Here is a 20,050-nt window from a genome sequence, read left to right as displayed (position 1 = left end):
GGCGTTTTCCCTAGTTGAAATTTCCTCTAAAGATCCCTGGTGTTGTTAACATATTTCTGACCAGTCAGCGGAAGACAAACACTTCGAACGTGTGAGGTTCTTTCACTGCGCGAAACTCCTTATGTTACTTTAACCAGTGCTGTCCTAAGGCAGGTAAGTTAATAGATCGCGGCTGCTGAAACTAAACTAACCTATTGGCGTCCCCTGCCTTCGAAACAATGGCGGCTGCAAATTTCGTCCAGTACTTTATAACGAAATAGGTAGCACGGTTAGAATGACACGAATCACATGTAAGAAGTTTCGTAATACTGTTTTCAGCTAGTGCTGTAGCAAAATTATCGGATTTTAAGTCGCGTCACTCCCAGCATGGTAGAAGCACCTTAATTTTTTTTTTTTAGGGCTTTGTTTGTCAATGGTTATTTATTCAAGCAGATTTTCAACAGGCTAACTTGTTACGAAGTTTTCCCCCTCTGAAACATTGTTTATAGAGTCTACACATCAGTAATCCTAAATTAATTCCTAAAATACGTTTGCTAACAGCGCTGTGATGTGAAGCAGAAACGGGTTATCTATTCAACAAAAAACTTCCAAATATAAGATTTCCAATTCTGTAGTTAATAAATTAGCCTGCTGTTGGTTAAACATGACACATCTTACGATATACTGTGAAATTCTTAACACAAGGTGGTTGTGTATATGCTGCCGACACAGCTGCTTTGCCGTGTCAACAAAGACCCTGTAGCAGTCTTCATAACCTTCACAATGGAGTTCGGTATGTTTGAACAAGTCTCAGATACTGTTGAGAAATAAATTATTATGAGTTTTGAAGATATAGAAACACGTAATAAACTAGCAAAATATTGTGCTCTCGCAAAATATTGTGCTGTCTCAGACTGGCGTGACTGATTAATGATACGTTTTCAGGTGTTCAGCCGAACTTTTGTTTCCATTTTCCTTTACGATATTCCTACTGACTCAGTAGTCTTCAGGTGCTCAGAGCTGTGTTATATCATCTGGTAAGTGTCCAGGAGAATACTACTGGTATACGTAATGAAACTGTCGACCTAGGCCTGGACCCCTTGTCGAAACATTGCGCATGAAACATGGAAACGCCAGAACAACAGAAAATATAACATTAATAAAACAGGTCGTCCATTAAAACTGCGAAAATCGCATGGTAGTGCACTGCCTGCACTACGGATACAAGGTTCCTGATTCGGTTCGCACTGTGAAAAAATTTTTTCGCTGTGCTTAATTAACATCACGCTGTCACGAATTACAATGATTACAGAGGTAAACTAAACACATTGCTTCTTTAATACTGACAGTAGACAAAAGGAATCGACGATGCTGGAAAGTCCTCATCCTCTGTCGAAAATAATTTCAATATCATCAACGTTCCCAGAAGTACTGGAAGTTAACAACCAAGGTGATTTACCCTGTGTACTAACGACATGTTTAGGAAAAGTAAGTATGTTTGACGTTTCTAGTTACATACTGATTCGGTATAACTGTTTTGACTAACAGTGAAAACTGCTTTAGTCGACAACAGTAAAGGAGCAGTGCAAAATAAATGACAATACAGTTTTGGTTAAAAACAGTCTTGGTTGCAATTTTAGTTTTTTTATTTTTCAACGATGCGTTTCGCCTTTTTTAAGCATTTTCAGGTTATCTAAATAGAAAACAGAGAACAAATACATCTATTTAAGAATGTCTGTTTAAGAATGTATGTCTATTTAATTAATGTATGTCTATTTAAGAACGTATTTGTTCTCTGTTTTCTATTTAGATAACCTAAAGATGCCAAAATAAGGCGAAACGCGTCGTTGAAAATAAAAAAAAACTAAAATTGCAACCAAGACTATTTTTAACCAATACTGTTAGGCACTGGTTTGCTGTTATGCCACATATGGACTGGAAGAATTAAATGACAATACATAACAACAGCGCAGCCTAGAGGAATCTATATAGATTTAAGAATTGAGTGTGTTGACTTTAGAGGCTATGCCTATGAATAATGGCTGTCACTTCGTACCTACAGTAATACATTTTGTTGTTGCATGTGACTTGGGAATGGGTAGCTGTAATCTTTAGAGCTATCTGAAAATCTAGAGAAAGCTCTCATCGTCCACTAACTGACATGTCGCACCGATTCCTGGTGAAAATCTGTGGGTATAAATTTTCACTGCTCCAACTTAATTGCGCCCGTGATATCGGCGAGGAAAGATGTCTCTATGGTTTTTATGATATAGTCCTGCTGTTTTACGAGAATTTTATGACTTTTCCGTAGAGGGAACCGATTTTAATACTCTGCCGAAGTGTGCTACACTGCTCTTCATGACGGAGGCTACAATATCCCGCTGAATGGACCGCCAACGACCTGCAATTGCAAACACGTACCGTCGTGGAATTTAAAAAAGAAACGAAATGAGTATGTCAACGTACGTACACTGTGAATGCCCGACAAATGTATGTTTTGCTTGTCACAACACTAAATATAACGTCAGTAAGTTGCAATTTAGTCTGGCTTGCGTGCATGCGGGTGCGCGTGCGTATGCGCGTGTATGTATGTGTTTGTGTGTGTGTGTGTGTGTGTGTGTGTGTGTGTGTGTGTGTGTTTGTTTGTTTGTTTGTTTTGTGTCTCACGTACATATGACAATATTTTCGATATCTGAACATGGACTGACAGTGATACAGACAGTACGAAGTTTGCACTTAACGATAAGTCGCATCAGTGTATATGAGATAAAAGCATTGGGAGGCCACTATAACGAAATTCCACACCGGACTGAATTGGTCATGAATTATCACAGACAGATAGCAAATGCGTTTCGGAATGGTACAGATTTTAAACATTAACCAGTTGTGTTCCGGCATAAAATTCTTTCTTTTCTGTCTTGTAAACCATCATTTTGAGTCCAACTTTCCCTTCCTGGGAAAATCTTCTCGTGGAATCTACTGTTAATATGAATTAGACAACTATATAATGGGTAATAATCAAGAATAAAGATAATGTATTTCACTATCCTATTCAGCGATCATACACTTTTCTTAAACATTCGTCCTTAGCGGAATTCACCGAACAGTGTATTGAGGCAGACACTTTCTTTCTTGCTTCGAACGCACGTTTTCCTGTAAACTGTCCAGCAACGGCATCCTCATTGAGAAAGATAACGTTAAAAATAACTTTATTGTTGTATCCTTCTGAACGCAAGTGTTATTGAGAAACTTTATACAATAACAGTGTGTAGCACAATAATAGTGTGTAGCACTGGAATGATGGAAGTGCTACGAGGAAAACACCTACAGCAACAATAAATATTGCCAGGAAGACATTCCTATTGGGATAAAACTAGTAAGGCCTTATCCACTTCGATAATTAGCCTCTTTACATTCCAATGAAACATCAACAGACTAGCGCAGCATGCAGTCATACGCGACATTATTCTCAGTTCTTACAGTAACCAACAGATCTTCGACAGTCGTCATTGAAGTAATTTGGGAAATCCATGCACATTCGACGGTTCAGTCCCGTCTCCAGCCATCCTGATTTAGGTTTTACGTGATTTCCCTAAATCGTTTCAGGCTAATGCCGGGATGGTTCCTTTGAAAGGGCACGGCCGATTTCCTTCCCAATCCTTCCCTAACCCGAGCTTGCGCTCCGTCTCTAATGACCTCGTTGTCGACGGGACGTTAAACACTAACCACCACCACCACCACCACCACCACCACCACCATGCACATTTATCAGGTGCGTTAAGACGCGTTTCATGTCCAACTTGATTAAATTCTCTCGAAATTTTGTGAAACTACTATAGAGCATTATTCGTTTAGCTGATGTATTGCCTAGCAGACAAACATTATTGTTTCCAAGATGTCTTAACTGTAACACTTTTAAGCTGTCCCTCGCTATTTGTTTGTGATCACCTTCATTTGAATTATCGAGCATAAACCAAACTCATGAAACCACACCACAAGTTGGCAAAGCAGTGCTTCACGCAAAGTACATACGAAAGGAATCTAGAGAAATCCTGAAATCCTCGGTATAACCAAAACGCGGCGTACCAGTCACTCACGAATGGTCTACTGGACATCTTGAGCCAAAAAGTTGCTACCTCGTAGGATGTAGACTCAATAGAGGCATGTTTTTTACTTGTTGTACTTTAATAGTTTGGAAATTTGTGCTAAGGTCTTATGGGACCAAACTGCTGAGGTCATCCGCCCCTTAGCTTAAACACTATTTAACCTAACTTAAACTAACTTACGCTAACACACACACGCACACACACACACACACACACACACCCATGCCTAATGCCCGAAGAAGGATTCGAACCTCTGACAGGGGGTGGAGGGGGTGGGGGGTGGGGGGGTGGGGGGGGTGGGGGTGGAGCCGCGCGGACCACGACAAGATGCTTCAGGCCGCGCGGCTACACTGTTGAGGCTACTCCAATAGTTAATGAAATTATAATGAAATCCAGGCCTTTACCTGCTTACAGGTGTTGATAAATATCGACTAGGACCCCTACCGGGACTCTAACCTGGGACCTCCTGCTGATATGGCAGTCGCTCTATCCGAATATTTTCCGACTTTCCTTTTTCATTTCTTTTGTTTTACCATTTTAAAGGACTGTAGGAGAAACAGAAACCTTTATTATTTACAAAACCATAGTACGTACTTATGCATCATAATTGTCCTGGAAGGAACCTCGCTGCCGTCCTACTATGCAACATGATATAACAACAAAGTCAAAGTTAGCCCACCTCCGGCACCTTAAAAATGAATTTATAGATATTAAAACAAAGTTGGAAGTATCATTCCATTGCTAAGTGTGCAAGTGTTAGTTCTTCCTAGGTCGCATACTCGCTTAGTTGTCCATTACTTGGTCGGTTTCACAACGACAGCACCGCCACTCGTCTTTGCGCACCCGGCACACCCCAAGTACATGGCGGGTCCGCAAAAAGCATTCCAAGGAAATTGGCATACCAATCCTCGTACTTTCGTAGCCGTAGTACGTTCAGTACGTTCAGACATGTGTCTCTATATATGTAATGGACCGTCATACCGGTGATCAACGTCACTGCGTTCGTCTTATGACGCGGAAAATATGTTTCCTCTAGAAAAAATACTTTGTCGGAAGATACTGCTGTAGACAGGGTGTTAAAAAAGGTATGGACAAGCTTTCAGGAAACATTCCTCACACACAAATAAAGAAAAGATGTTATGTGGACATGTGTCCGGAAACGCTTAATTTCCATGTTAGAGCTCATTTTAGATTCGTCAGTATGTACTGTACTTCCTTGATTCACCGCCAGTTGGCCCAGTTGAAGGAAGGTAATGTTGATTTCGGTGCTTGTGTTGACATGCGACTCATTGCTCTACAGTACTAGCATCACGCACATCAGTACGTAGCATCAACAGGTTAGTGTTCATCACGAACGTGGTTTTGCAGTCAGTGCAATATTTACAAATGCGGAGTTGGCAGATGCCCATTTGAGGTATGGATTAGCACGGGGCAATAGCCGTGGCGCGGTACGTTTGTATAGAGACAGATTTCCAGAACGAAGGTGTCCCGGCATTCCAGCCTATGACTCGCGACTGGGGAAGACCTAGAACGACGAGAACACCTGCAATGGAAGAGGCAATTCTTCGTGCAGTTGACGATAACCCTAATGTCAGCGTCAGAGAAGTTGCTGCTGTACAAGGTAACGTTGACCACGTCACTGTATGGAGAGTGCTACGGGAGAACCAGTTGTTTCCGTACCATGTACAGCGTGTGCAGGCACTATCAGCAGCTGATTGGCCTCCATGGGTACACTTCTGCGAATGGTTCATCCAACAATGTGTCAATCCTCATTTCAGTCCCAATGTTCTCTTTACGGATGAGGCTTCATTCCAACGTGATCAAATTATAAATTTTCACAATCTACATGTGTGGGCTGACGAGAATCCTCACGCAATTGTGCAATCACGTCATCAACACAGATTTTTTGTGAACGTTTGTGCAGGCATTGTTGGTGAAGTCTTGATTGGGCCACATGTTCTTCCACCTACGCTCAATGGAGCACGTTATCATGATTTCACACGGGTTACTCTACCTGTGCTGCTAGAACATGTGCCTTTACAAGTAAGACACAAATGTGGTTCATGCACGATGGAGCTCCTGCACATTTCAGTCGAAGTGTTCGTACGCTTCTCGACAACAGATTCGGTGAGCGATAGATTGGTAGAGGCGGACCAATTCCATGGCCTCCACGCTCTCCTGACCTCAACCCTCTTGACTTTCATTTATGGGGGCATTTGAAAGGTCTTGTCCACGCAACCCCGGTTCCAAATGTAGAGACTCTTCTTGCTCTTATTGTGGACGGCTGTGACACAATACGCCATCCTCCAGGGCTGCATCAGCGCATCAGGGATTCCATGCGGCGGAGGGTGGATGCATGTATCCTCGCTAACGGAGGACATTTTGAACATTTCCTGTAACAAAGTGTTTGGAGTCACGCTGGTACGTTCTGTTGCTGTGTGTTTCCATTCCATGATTAATGTGATTTGAAGAGAAGTAATGAAATGAGCTCTAACATGGAAAGTAAGCGTTTCCGGACACATGTCCACATAACATATTTTCTTTCTTTGTGTGTGAGGAATGTTTCCTGAAAGTTTGGCCGTACCTTTTTGTAACACCCTGTAGATAGTCCGCCGCACCAGCGCTATTATCTTCCTTTCTAGAGTCCAGACGGCCAATGCCTCGCCGCAGACCAGCCGGTGGTCGTCGGTATCCACAAAGCCGCATTGCTGACACGTGGGTGAATCCGCCAAATGTATTGCGTACTGTTTATCATTCGTAGGGTATTTTCGGTTCACTACAATGTACTATGTTGACTTGACTGTTGTAGGTAGGTGAGGGTGGTGTACCGTGCGCCACACCACGTGCCAATTAACGGCTGAATGTTCCCGTTCCACCCTGTTCCGGGTGATCTGCCGAAGAAGCAGATGGTACACGTCCTTCGACGTCGACTGTCGATGGGTCGGTAAACGCTCTCGAGCGTATTTGCGTTCAACGATGAACGTGCGCACATACGTCACCGCGGAAGATATGACGGCCCTTGTGGCCGAGCGGTTCTAGGCGCTTCGGTCTGTAACCGCGCGACCGCTGCGGTCGCAGGTTAGAATTCCGCCTCGGGCATGGATGTGTGTGATGTCCATAGGTTGGTTGGGTTGAAGTAGTTCTAAGGTCTAGGTGACTGATGACCTCCGATGTTAAGTCCCATAGTGCTGAGAGCCATTTGAACCATGTTTTGGTGATGATACATGGCCGACTCTGACAGGGGGATGATGCGATGATGGTACTAGTTCTTCGATGATTGTCCCAGTAACCGGGTGATTCCTGCTGCGCCACCGCTTTAGCATAGTTTTAATATACATGGCACTTACCTTCTCGTGCACGTTTACTAAACCAACGCCCCCTACTCACGCTGGGAGTGTAAGCGTGTTGTACTGTACCTTAAAGAGCTGTCCAAAACTTACATAGTAGCCAAAAGGCGCCTGAACCCTCATAGCCATCGTGAGCTTCAAGGGGAGAAGGTGTGTCAGGTGGCAGATCATTGGCGCGAGATAAAGGTTGACGAGTAACACTCGCTGCAGCATATCCATCGACCGTAGGGCGTTTAGTCGTACAGCCGGCGGAAGTTGTCCGCAGCCGTTCCCGCCGTCTCCTTATGGAAGGTGATACCCAAACATCGGAAGGTTTGCACCACAGGTAAGGGTCCTTCCGTTCATTGTTCTAGTCTTCACCTTACGTGCATTAAATGTGATTTTCGGAAGTTGACCTCGCTGCCAGCTGCCATCCCATAGATTCGTAGCCAATCCAGTGTTGACTGAGTCTCCCTCTCATTCCGGACCAGGAAGATATTGTCATCCGTGTGTGCACTACGTTTGAATGATAGGTGCCGCAGGGAGATCCCCGTTAGACGGCGGTGAACGCATGTGAGGCACAGTTCTAAGGCGATCCTGTCTTACTGATCTTAAGATCGTAAAATACTCTGTTCTCCCTCCGTTGATCACCATCGCTGATGTGGCGCCGTGCAACAGTCGCATGGCTGCAGTGTTGAATAATAGCGACACACCCATCCTGTTCATAACCGCCGCGAGGTACACATGATCCACTCGATGAAAAGCATGTTCGAAACCTACATCAATCAGTGCCCCCCAGAGGCGGCACGCAGCCGCGAGGGCGAAGACGTCCCGATAGTCTCCCAGGGCTCTATGGACATTACTGACGCCGCCAAGACGTCTGATCGGCGTGTGTTCAATACGCCAGCGACGTTTTGATACGACTTCTCAGTATGCGTATGAAGATCATGAAGTCACTATTAAGGAGGGTCAAGGGGCGATAATCACAAGGCCGTTTGCCACCTCGAGGCTTGGGTATCGGGATCATGAGCCCTTCCGTGAATTTAATGGGAACGGGTACGTTTTGCCGCAGAAACTAAGTAAACGCGCATAACCACATCAGTGTCATAACGGCCACAAAGGAAAGGTAAAATTCCAACGGGAATCCGTCTGGACCTGGTACCTTGTTGGAGGCACCTCGTGTAATCGCTTCCTCCAGCTCGTCACACGTAATTTCAGATAAGAAGTCCGCTTCCCCGTTCACACACGTCGCGTCTAGCATCTCTTCCAGGAAGTTCCCCAGTTCCCCCTGGTCCTCAAAAAAATGGTTCAGATGGCTCTGAGCACTATGGGACTTAACTGCTGAGGGCATCAGTTCCCTATAACTTAGAACTACTGAAACGTAACAAACCTAAGGAAATCACACACATCCATGCCCGAGGCAGGACTCGAACCTGCGACTGTAGCGGTCACGCGGTTCCAGACTGTACAGCCTAGAACCGCTCGGCCACCCCGGCCGGCCCTCTGGCCCTCCCCGTTGCTCGCTTAGAATCTGCTAAAATGATCTGTGAGCGCCTGTGCTAGGCCCCTTTGTGTTGAAAAACGACGGCCATCGCCGAGATCGATCTCATGAATTAACGTCCTTCATCTTCTTCTTCTATCCTTTACCACATAATGCAATGAGGGAACCTCGTTGGGCAGGCAATCCTGCGACCTCGGGCGTATCATTGTATCCGCCATCCTTAGTGTCGCAAGTTGTACCAGCTTCCCCTTGACTCGGCGGGCGGCCGTCTGGCGTTCTGGTGTAGGTGACTGAGCTAACAGTTCCCGGAGAGCCGTAATGGAAAAGTCAGTGGTCGTGCACTGCCGTTGAGAAACCTCCTTCCCGAACCTACTAACGTCCTCCGTAAAGCTGGCTTCGCGCACTCGATCCACCACTGCAGGACAGAACCGAAAGTAATTCGTCGACGGAGGCAGCCATGCAACGCGTCCTCCACCATGCGTCGGCATTCTGCATCACGCAGGTGGGAGACGGTCATCTTACAATTACCCCTCCGTCTCCATACCTGCTGTCTATCAAGGTTAACCGTGCAAATGTACGCCTCGTGGTCTGTAAACGCTGTCGGCCATATTTCTGCATCCACCGTCGACATCGCTAACGCCCTTGAAACGTAGATCCGATGCAAACGGCTGTCAGAGTCACTAGTAAAAAAATGTATATCCTGGCTGTTTGCGATACTTCCGGTCCCATATATCGACTAATTCCATCCCGTTGACCAGCTCCCGAAGTTCTTGGCTAGGAGCAGAGTTACTGTGTTGGTCCTTTTTGTCGAGCACACAATTAAAATCTCCGCAGAGTATGCAAGCATCGTATCGTCCCTGGAACAGCGGTGTAACCTCATGGGCGTAAAAATCTGCTCTGTCCCTTCCCTTATCCGACCCTGACGGTGCGTATATATTGATCAAATGTCTTCCGCCTATGGTCACGGCCGTACCACGGGCAGAAGGTAAATACTCTACTTCGTCTGCACGTATCCCTTCCTTCAAGAGTATCGCTGTGCCAACGTCTCTCTCGTCACATGGGGAACAGTAAATATCGTAACTGTAAAGTCCGAGGGGGAAGCACCCGAACTTCTGCAATAGTGCTATCTCCATAGCTGCAGCCTTTATGATGTCTCTGAGCATCTTGATTTTTACCGGCGTCCCAATGCTACTGATGTTAACAGAGCGTATCCGATAAGTTTGTTGTATTTCTGTCTACGTAGATAGGGCACCTTACGGTCACTAATTCTTCCGTAGACAGACTGCTTTCTTTCTATAGTCCACCGCCGTCCACTCGTATGGTCTGCCGTTATTCCGTGCGCTATTCCGGTCTTACACCGGGAGAGTGTGTGGGAGCAGTTCCTCCGGGATCATCTGTTCCCCATGGGGACCAGTCCCCAGGCGTCCTATCGTTGTCGTGCGTCGTAGGCGCCGTTGCCTCCTCAGTAGCCTGTTGCCGTCGATCGATCTACTCCGCTGTTTCTGGAGAACCATCATCGGAAGGTCGTGTCGCCGTCGCTGGCGATCCTTGCACCCACGCTAGGCAGTTCTTCTGTATCCATGGCTGTCTGCTCTGTACCTGAAACCACCTCAGAATTGCCTGCTACATCAGATTGGTCGTTCTCCTACGTGAGGCGGCGCTTCTTCCGGCGTTACGGTGATCGCTGTTTTCGTTGCCGGGCCTTTGAGTTAGAGGTCAGCACGATGTCTAGTTGTTCGTGGGGGTCGTCGGAATCGCGCGCCGTCGTATTATCGACATCTGTAAGTGACTCATCTGAAGGATCCGTAAGCAGCAGCGAAGCGAGGGCGTCCTGTGACTGCTGCAGGCGGACCAGCGCAACGTCGTACCTCCGTGGCTCTCCACGATCTGCCGTTGTCTGTGTGTTCCGGTACGTTTATGGCTCGCGGGCTACGTCATAGCGTAATGCGGCGACATAGATCATGTGGAGCACAGTCGGATACGGTGTGAGGGGTGGATCATCCCGTGGCAGCTGTAACAACCTTCATTGAGTACACTCGGAATGTACGTGTCCCTCCTTCCCACACCAGAACACGTCCTTGGTTGTCCGTCGCAGATGAAAATCGCCCTACAACCAGCGATATACAAGTATAACGGAACGTGTTTTTTGAGTTCGATTCGTTTTTGTCTGACACCATTGAGGACAGGACGCGTTTCGAAAATCGTCCATTTTTCAGCCACATGGGATAGGACCGTTCCGTAAGGACGCAGGGCGTCTGTCACCAATTCTTCTGGCATTTAGAATGGAAGCTCAAAGATGCGGATCGTTCGTAGTCCTATGCCAGCGTGTTCAACTGTAACCGCTCCAACATTCGCGTCCGAATGACAGAAACGAAGTCCTTGTCTGTGTCGGAGAAGTAGTAGGTCACACGCCGCTTCATTGATGAGTTTGACATATACCACGCTGCTGACTACTAGTCAGGTTCGTTTTTTACCCCGTCCCGTAAATAACGTTCGATCTCGTAAGCCAGGGCCAACCAGAAATTCTGCACGCGTGCTCTGCTCGTGCACATGTACAACTTCCGGGTCACAGCGTACACGCCGCAGCCGTCAGCGTTCATGTAGTGCATTTTTCTACCCACAGACGTCGCTTTATTCACGTGCTGGGATACTCTGTACCGCGCGCATTCTAGTGCTCTTTCCACAGCTTGCAAGCCAACCATGGGAAGGTATTCTGCGTATTAAACATTTAAAATACTGTCACAGTCTACTCATTGAGACGTCTACTTTTATGTTAACAGTTTAACCCAGTAAGACAAGTAATACAGTTAACAACCGTGGGCTTTTATTACGGCAGCTTGACTGACGCCACGTAAATACGAGTAATGTTTTTGATCTAGTATTTAAGAAAGTGAGCACTTAGCGACTTCCAAAGAACCTTATTCATGATTTCAAATAACATTAAACTAGTGCAAGGTTTCCTATAACTAATTCTCGGTGCCCTCAGTAACACCCACGTAATTTCTGTCTCACTGACCTCTGAACAGAATGATAACCGCAGACCTCTCGATGATCACCTGTTATTTCTATACCATTATTGCTGCATCTTTCATCAGCTCCGTCTGAAATCTGCATAATAACCGACAATTAGGTGAATGTTACGTTTCATCGACTTCAGCTGAGCGTAGCCCTTCACACATTAAAAAAAAAAACCTAAATGTAAGTATATATTGGAATAATCAGTTTAATGACCAACTTTCCTGATAATAATGTAACATGGAGAAGAATGAGGCACTAATGTACAGTTAGTAAACAATAATTTTTAATTATGAAAGGAATAAATCCGAACACGTTTATCACTGGTCATGAGAAATGATAATCGAGTTGATGTGTCTCATCCATTTTCTTAAGGATATTTAATTTTGATTGCCGTTCTTCACTCCTGAGTACACCACATTCGTCTTTGTGATATGTACTGTAGTGTCTTTCAATTGAAAGATTCGGCGGCATATCAAACACTGTGAGTTTTCACCAACGGCTACAAAAAAGGAATGCAGTTCCCAGTCATTTTTAAACGACTGAGAGCATAGATCTCACGTCCTTTGCTTTTTCACACTACCTGCCATTTCTCAGTACTTCTCCGTTAAGGTTACGGTCACCAGGGGTCAACGAGACTAAACGGCTCTGACCACTATAGGACTTAACATCTGTGGTCATCAGTCCCCTAGAACTTAGAACTACGTAAACCTAACTAACCTAAGGACAGCACACAACACCCAGCCATAACGAGGCAGAGAAAATCCCTGACCCCGCCGGGAATCCAACCCGGGAACCCGGGCGTGGGAAGCGAGAACGCTACCGCACGACCACGAGATGCGGGCGGTAAACGAGACTGGCTATGTTGCGCTCTTGCTTGTACCACCTAAACAGGGAAGTGGAGCCGCCGCCGTTCATTTAGGACACGTGTCTAATAACAGATGTCGCTGTCGCTCGCTGTCGCACACGTGCGCACATGTGCAGCACTTCCGCACGTCTGCACACTGTGCAGCGTTTGGCCGGCCCTGTCGTAAGCCTTTGGCCGAGCATATTCGTTAACACAGCCAAATTTTAGCGTCGATTTGCGGAACGACAAGGCCATGATTCGTTCTATGTATTACTGTAGCACACCACTGCACACTTAACGTAAAGACCTCTCGCGCAGGCGTACTGCAGGGACGTAAACACAGTCCGAACCGCTGCGCCGCTGAAGGCTGACTGACTGAGCCACACCGAGGCCACACAGGATAGTGCGACTGCAGAGACTTATCTCTGACATGCACTCCGTGAGTCCCACATTTATCAACGCCTGTAAGCAGCTAAAGGTCTGGATGTCATTACAATTTCATTCTTCGAGAGCTGCTAGATGATCAGTGGCATCTGTACAGATACCAGCTTAATATTCAATACTCAATAGTTGGTCCCAAAATTAGGTCCAGTACACGGCTGGTAAGCGCTGCGTTAAATCATGGTGTCATGTGAACTACTGTGGTTTATCCATTGTTTCGCTGTGGGTCATGCTAACTGTACCTGTCCATTGAGCTATCAGTGATACGAGATCATGAGATTATGTACACTTATCCAGCCTATTCATCATCATCATCATCATCATCATCATCATGAACAGTGTCAAACCTCAGGCTGAGTCTGGAACATATGTCTCGCCTTCTGATCCCGTTTTCCCACCACATTTCGGTCTTCGCTCAGGTCCAGTCCTCGCCTCTTTTTTTCAACACATTCCTCCACACCTTTCAGCTGTCTACCCGTTGGACTCCTTCTTAGTCGTTTCTTTGCCATCTCCATTTCATGTTTCTTCTTGGCAATGCTGTTGTCTCCAATTCTCTCTAAGTGTCCGCACCATCATAGCCTTGATGTTCCTATCTTGCTCCGGAAGGGTCCCTCTTTCACTATTTTCCCTACCCTTTCACTCCACATCCTGTCTCTCCTTGTTGCTCCTATCTTATTACTTAGGAACTTCATTTCAAAGTACCCATGTTTCAGATGCATAAGTCAGTATTGAGATGTAGTGACTTCTATGTATTATTATTATTATTTTGGGATGCCTTTGTTCCAAACCAGGCTCCAAACCCTTCGTAGGAATGCCTCTGCCTGTCAGCACTTCACTGATCTCTCTCTAATTTCTTCCCAAACATCTTATGTTCTTCATCTTCTTCAGTTGTTCGCCTCCATCTTATTCCAGCAGTTAGTCTATCTCTCCTTCTAGTTGTAATCTGGATTTCACACTCCTTTACGTTAAATTTCATTCCACACTGTCTCACAGTTTCTTCGCAAGCATCAAGCTGTTCCTGAATCTCCTTCTTCCTGTTTCCCCAGAACATTAAGTCAGCGCTAACACCATTGCTTTCAACTTGTCTTCAGCAGTTTTTTTTTTCTGCCACTTTAGTCACCATTTCATCCAAGACTAGAACTTCACAGAATGGGCATATGATTAGTGAAACTGAACAGTTCAAACTTCTTGGTGTTCATATAGAAGTAAACTGTAGTGGAAAGCCCATATTCTGGATCTTGTTCAAAGACTTAATGCTGCCATCTTTAGTACTCGAAGGTATCTGAAGTAAGTGATCGGTCGACACGAAAAGTAGTCAATTTTGCTTAATTTCATTCGCGTATGTCATATGGTATTACATTTTGGGGTAACTCTTCCAATTCTCAAAGGATATTTTTGGCTCAGAAGCGGCAGTTCAGGCAATAAGTGATGTAAGCTCGTATATATATATATATATATATATATATATATATATATATATATATATATATATATATATATATATATATATATAACTGTCGTTTCTTGTTCAGAGTATCAGCTTATTCCCAAGAATTAGCAGCTTTCACTACTCAGTTAATACTAGGCAGAAATCCAATCTGCGTTTGTGCGTTTGGATCGCACTTCCTTGACTCTTCCGCAGAAAGGTGTGCAGTATACTGCTGCATCAATTTTCAATAATCTACCACAAGAGCTCAAAAATCTTAGCAGTAACCCATACGCTTTCAAATCAAAACTGAAGAGTTTCCTCATGGGTCAATCCTTCTATTCTGTCGAGGAGTTCCTTAAAAAATTAAGCTCATTCCTATGTTACATTGTTGAATGCGTTTATTTAAAGTTATGGATTGTCTTTTTTGGGTTCATACACATTTTATTTTATGTATTATTACTTTTATCTTGTAATTTCATGTACTGACACGTTCCATGACCTTGAAGAGTCGCTCCTCAGTTTGGTCCTGCGAAACTAGACGTGTAAAATAATAAAAAAGAAAGCGACAACGGAGAGGAGAGGTGGCAATGCACTACCCTGTTTCACATCACTTATTTGCTGGAACCAATCATGTCCATTCCTTTCCCACCTTCACACAACACTGACTTCCACAGTACATCTCCCCCACTAAGCTTGTTGTCTCTTTTTCTATTCCTCTACTTTCTAGTGCTTTCCAGACCTTCCTTTGCAGACACTACCAACTGCCTTTTCCATATCGAAAATTCCATCGCAAAATCTTCCCCAATCTCATAATGGTGCTCCTGGAGCTACCTCCGGCAAATACGAGAAGAGGTCAACAGTTGATCCCTCAGGTCTGAAGCTAATAATGGATCATTAGTCAGGGAACAACAAGGGAACCCTGCGCATTAACTGATTGTATTCTTGTCTGATTTACAGATTGACCATACAGTCGTTTTGACAATGTATTACGCCTGTATGCCCGCCATCTTCACCTAAGACTGATGTTAAATGTCGCCGAAAGTGATTCATGTATTTCACATTTAATGGTTCTCACTGTAGGTTATATACAGTCCAGTGATAGTAACTAGACCTCCGAGTATGCTTGACGTCAACGTGCAATAACCGCTCACAGACGGCAGGTGACAGCCTTAGAAGTGGAGGGGTGGACGCGGGCAACAGCAAGTCGTTGTGCTAATGCGGAAACGGAGCTATTTATCTAACTTTACAAGGGCATGAACATGGGTTTTCCGAAAAAGTGTAGAAGCATTTCCGAAATTGCTAATTTCGTAAGGCGTTCGAGCGCCGCCGTTATTATAGGATACCGTGAATGGTAAATTGGAACTATCCAAATCCGGCGCCGAGGTCACTGTGGTGCACCACGGGCCAAGGATGACAGGGCTGAACGGCGGATGCAGAAACGTGCTCGGGCGAACAGAAGTGCAACTGATGAGCAACTGACCGCCCTTATGAACCAAGGGGCTACCAACAGTGTCTTTTCGACGACTGTTCAGCGAACGTTGCTGTGTGTGACCCCGCAGTGGTTACTGCACTCTTGCTGACTGCTATTCTTCGGTGACGAAGGCTGGAATCTGCACTCAGATATAACAACTGGACGTTCATTGAATGGTGACAGGTGGCCTTTTTAGACGATCGCTTTCTATGCTACATCGGACAGATGGCCATTGGTGTGCTGGGCGTGAAACCTCCGAAAGGAAACACCCTGCAACAGTCGTCGGAATGATGCAGGCCGGATGTATTTCCTCGGTAATCTCGCCATTCTGCAAGGCACAATGGATCAACAGAAGTATGAATATATTCTTGGGGATCATGTCCACACCTAAATGTAGTTTGCCTTTCCTCGACACGATGTCATCTACCAGTATGAAAATGCAACGTGTCACATAGTTCCCAGTATACGTGCGTGACCTGAAAAGCACCAGGATGACTTTACCACATTCTCCTGATTGCAAACTCCCCTGAGGGTCCACCATGGAAATGAGCGTTTGGCGTCATTGGCCGGGAGTCCCCTTATGGGGCACGTCCGGACGCCTTGGTGCAGGTCTTATTACATTCGACGCCACATTGGGCGACCTGCGCGCCGAATGGGGATAAAATGATGATGAAGACAACACAATACCCAGTCCCTGAGCGGAGAAAATCCTCGACCCGGCCGGTAATCGAGCGCGGGCTCCTTAGATCGGCAGTCCGTCACGCTGTCCATTCAGCTACCGGTGTGGGTAAGTCCACCATGATCGAGCTTTACGAATTATGGATCGTCAACCGAGCTGGGCACGGCTCTGGAGTCTGCATTGCTCCACAACCAACTCGGTGCCTTCCAGAAGCCCACAGGCTCTCTTCCTGGACTTATGACAGTGGTCCGCTCTATAAAAGGTGGTTATTCAGGCTTTTGACAGATGGTCATATTAACTGTGACTGGACAGTGTAGTTATAGGAAGAACGTTCTATTCGATTAATGAAGTGTTGAACAGTCAATGATTCTTCAGGCAAACACCAGGCAATCTCGCATTGGGGATGGTGGAATTGAGAACATTCGCAAGAGGATTATTATTTTATTATTTGATCTTTCATTCCCTAGTCATAGTTTGGTGAGCTGTGAAGAACATTCTTGATTACAGCTACTACCGCCGCAGGTATTATGGTCCCGTCATTTGGCACAGACATTTTGTAAGCCAAGGAAAACAAAAGTACTAACGAAAGAAATAAAAGGGAAAAAGAAACCATGAATCGCGTTGTCCCTCTGTGATGTCCAAGGCCGCCACTATTCACTAGATGAATCAATTTCGGTGATGTTTAGGAAACACCGTTCTTACCTGGAGGTGGCTTCAAGACGAACCGCTGAAATATTCTATCAATATGATTGTTGATTTGCCTGTGGGCATGACAGGAATATAGTGAATGATAATGTTTTCTAATACTGTCGGTCCCCACAGGTAAAAGAAAGATGTCACTAAAGCTGTCCACGTTTTCAGTTATGACTGCCTGCCAACCACATCGCCGTCCATCCAGTCTGCACTGGAAACGTGGAGATATCTCAAGGGTCTTACATTACCGTGAGTAGTCCCAGACCTCGAGTTGTGTGACTGTGGACGTACAATTTGATGCTTTTCACAAAACCATTCTTAAAGTACTTGCTCGAACATACCGTGTCGGTTATCGACTCGCTTTTGCTGCAGAAATACACCAAAGCTGAACTTTTAACATTTAATTCCTTTTTCTCTCTACTTCTTACAGGGTTTTAATAGTAATAAACTGTTGTAGTAACCAATCGCACTAGCGGCATATCAATTTTAATACTGTATGCACCATATCCTGGCAAACGCTGTTGCAATAAAAGAAAACAGTCTCTTGATATCGAAATCACAGCGGAAACTCAATTAGCTTGCAGTGTTCAAAACGGTTCTGAACACTATGGGACTTAACATCTGTGGTCATCAGTCCCCTAGAACTTAGAACTACTTAAACCTAACTAACCTAAGGACATCACACACATCCATGCCCGAGGCAGGATTCGAACCTGCGACCGTAGTAGCCACGCGGTTCCGGACTGAGCGCCTGAACCGCTAGACCACCGCGGCCGGCGCTTGCAGTGTACTTTAATAGCTTTTTAATAGTGCAAAAATCATAGCTGGCTGCCACCGGTACGTATTACTTCTAAACGCACTCTTAATTAGTATTTCACGAAAACATGGTTCAAAAATGGTTCAAATGGCTCTGAGCACTATGCGACTTAACTTCGGAGGTCATCAGTCGCCTAGAACGTAGAACTAATTAAACCTAACTAACGTAAGGACATCGCACACATCCATACCCGAGGCAGGATCCGAACCTGCGACCGTATCGGTCGCCCGGCTCCAGACTGTAGCGGCTAGAACAGCACGGCCACTCCGGCCGACACGAAAACATGAAGCATCGCGTTAATTCTATGTAAGCTATACTGCATGAGTACTGTGTATCATTAACAAGAGGTTCATATAGCTGATTTGGATCAGTGTGTATAAATTAAAGAGCAGTGCGCTATTTTATAGTTGAGACAGGCAAGCTAATCATATGCAGACGCCTCACGGTGTTATTAATAAACACTGGTCTGCCACGCCATCCATCCCGCGTGTGATTTTTAAAGCTGTTTGCCACGTTCGAGAACACTAATGGTGGGCTTGTCCAATCTCTGATCCAAATAACTTGATATAATAATACTTGAAATACGATTACACACAGCATAATATTTTTTCCAGTTGAGGGACACACAGTTCAGGCAAACGAGGATTTTTCTTTTTGGGTTAACTATCATTGGTAGTGACAGGTAGAGCATTAGGACACAACGTTAAATTAAATAGGCGAAATAAAGGAATAGGATACATCAACAGATAACCCGAACCCTGTAGCATGTTTATTTTATTTATTTAATCGTACGGCTAGGGCCCCCCGTCGGGCAGGCCGTTCGCCGGTTGCCGGTCTTACAATTCGGCAACCTGCAGTCGATGGGTATGATAGGATGATGATGAGGACAGCACAATGCCCAGTCTCTTGGCGGAGGAAATTCCCCAACTCAGCCGGAAATCCAAACTGGGCCCAGAGGATTGACATTCTGTCAAAAAAATGGTTCAAATGGCTCTGAGCACTATGGGACTCAACTGCTGAGGTCATTAGTCCCCTAGAACTTAGAACTACTTAAACCTAACTAACCTAAGGACATCACAAACATCCATGCCCGAGGCAGGATTCGAACCTGCGACCGTAGCGGTCTTGCGGTTCCAGACTGCAGCGCCTTTAACCGTACGGCCACTTCGGCCGGCTGACATTCTGTCACTCTGACCATTCAGCTACAGGGGGCGGACTTGTAGCAGGTGACGACTGAGAAGAAGAAGAAGTAGTAGCAGAGTTCACTTGGCCGCTTGCTGGTGTGTTCTGTTTCACAGAGCAGATATAATGAAAATGGCTTTAAGTGTGGCACAATATTGTATCGATATGACTGGTTCGGACTTTACAAAATCAACAGGCACGATTGGTATCTGATTACGGTTTTCAGCTACTGTTGAAGCCCGTAAGTTTCCTTGATTCGATATACGAGAACATGGATGTGTGTCAAATATTTTTTCGCGGAATACTGACTTTATACTACCAGTACGAGTTAAAGGTGATATGGTAGGCTCATTGGTTTACGTGGCTAATAAAGGACTTCCACGTTTTCAGACGAACGAAGATTCGAAGATCAAGCCACTCTACGTGATTCGGTCTGTGCTGGAGGTGGGGAAACTCCGGCGACACCATCTGTCAAGGGAAGCCGACGGCGTCCCGCAGGGCCTACTGATTGTGTTGCCTTTAGCGGCAGCTGCACGTTAAGGTTTCAAGACAGGTCTGTTCTGT

This window comes from Schistocerca serialis, chromosome 4, assembly GCF_023864345.2.
Source record: "Schistocerca serialis cubense isolate TAMUIC-IGC-003099 chromosome 4, iqSchSeri2.2, whole genome shotgun sequence".
NCBI classification, from domain to species: Eukaryota; Metazoa; Arthropoda; class Insecta; order Orthoptera; family Acrididae; genus Schistocerca; species Schistocerca serialis.
Note: the sequence above shows the minus strand (reverse complement) of the source record.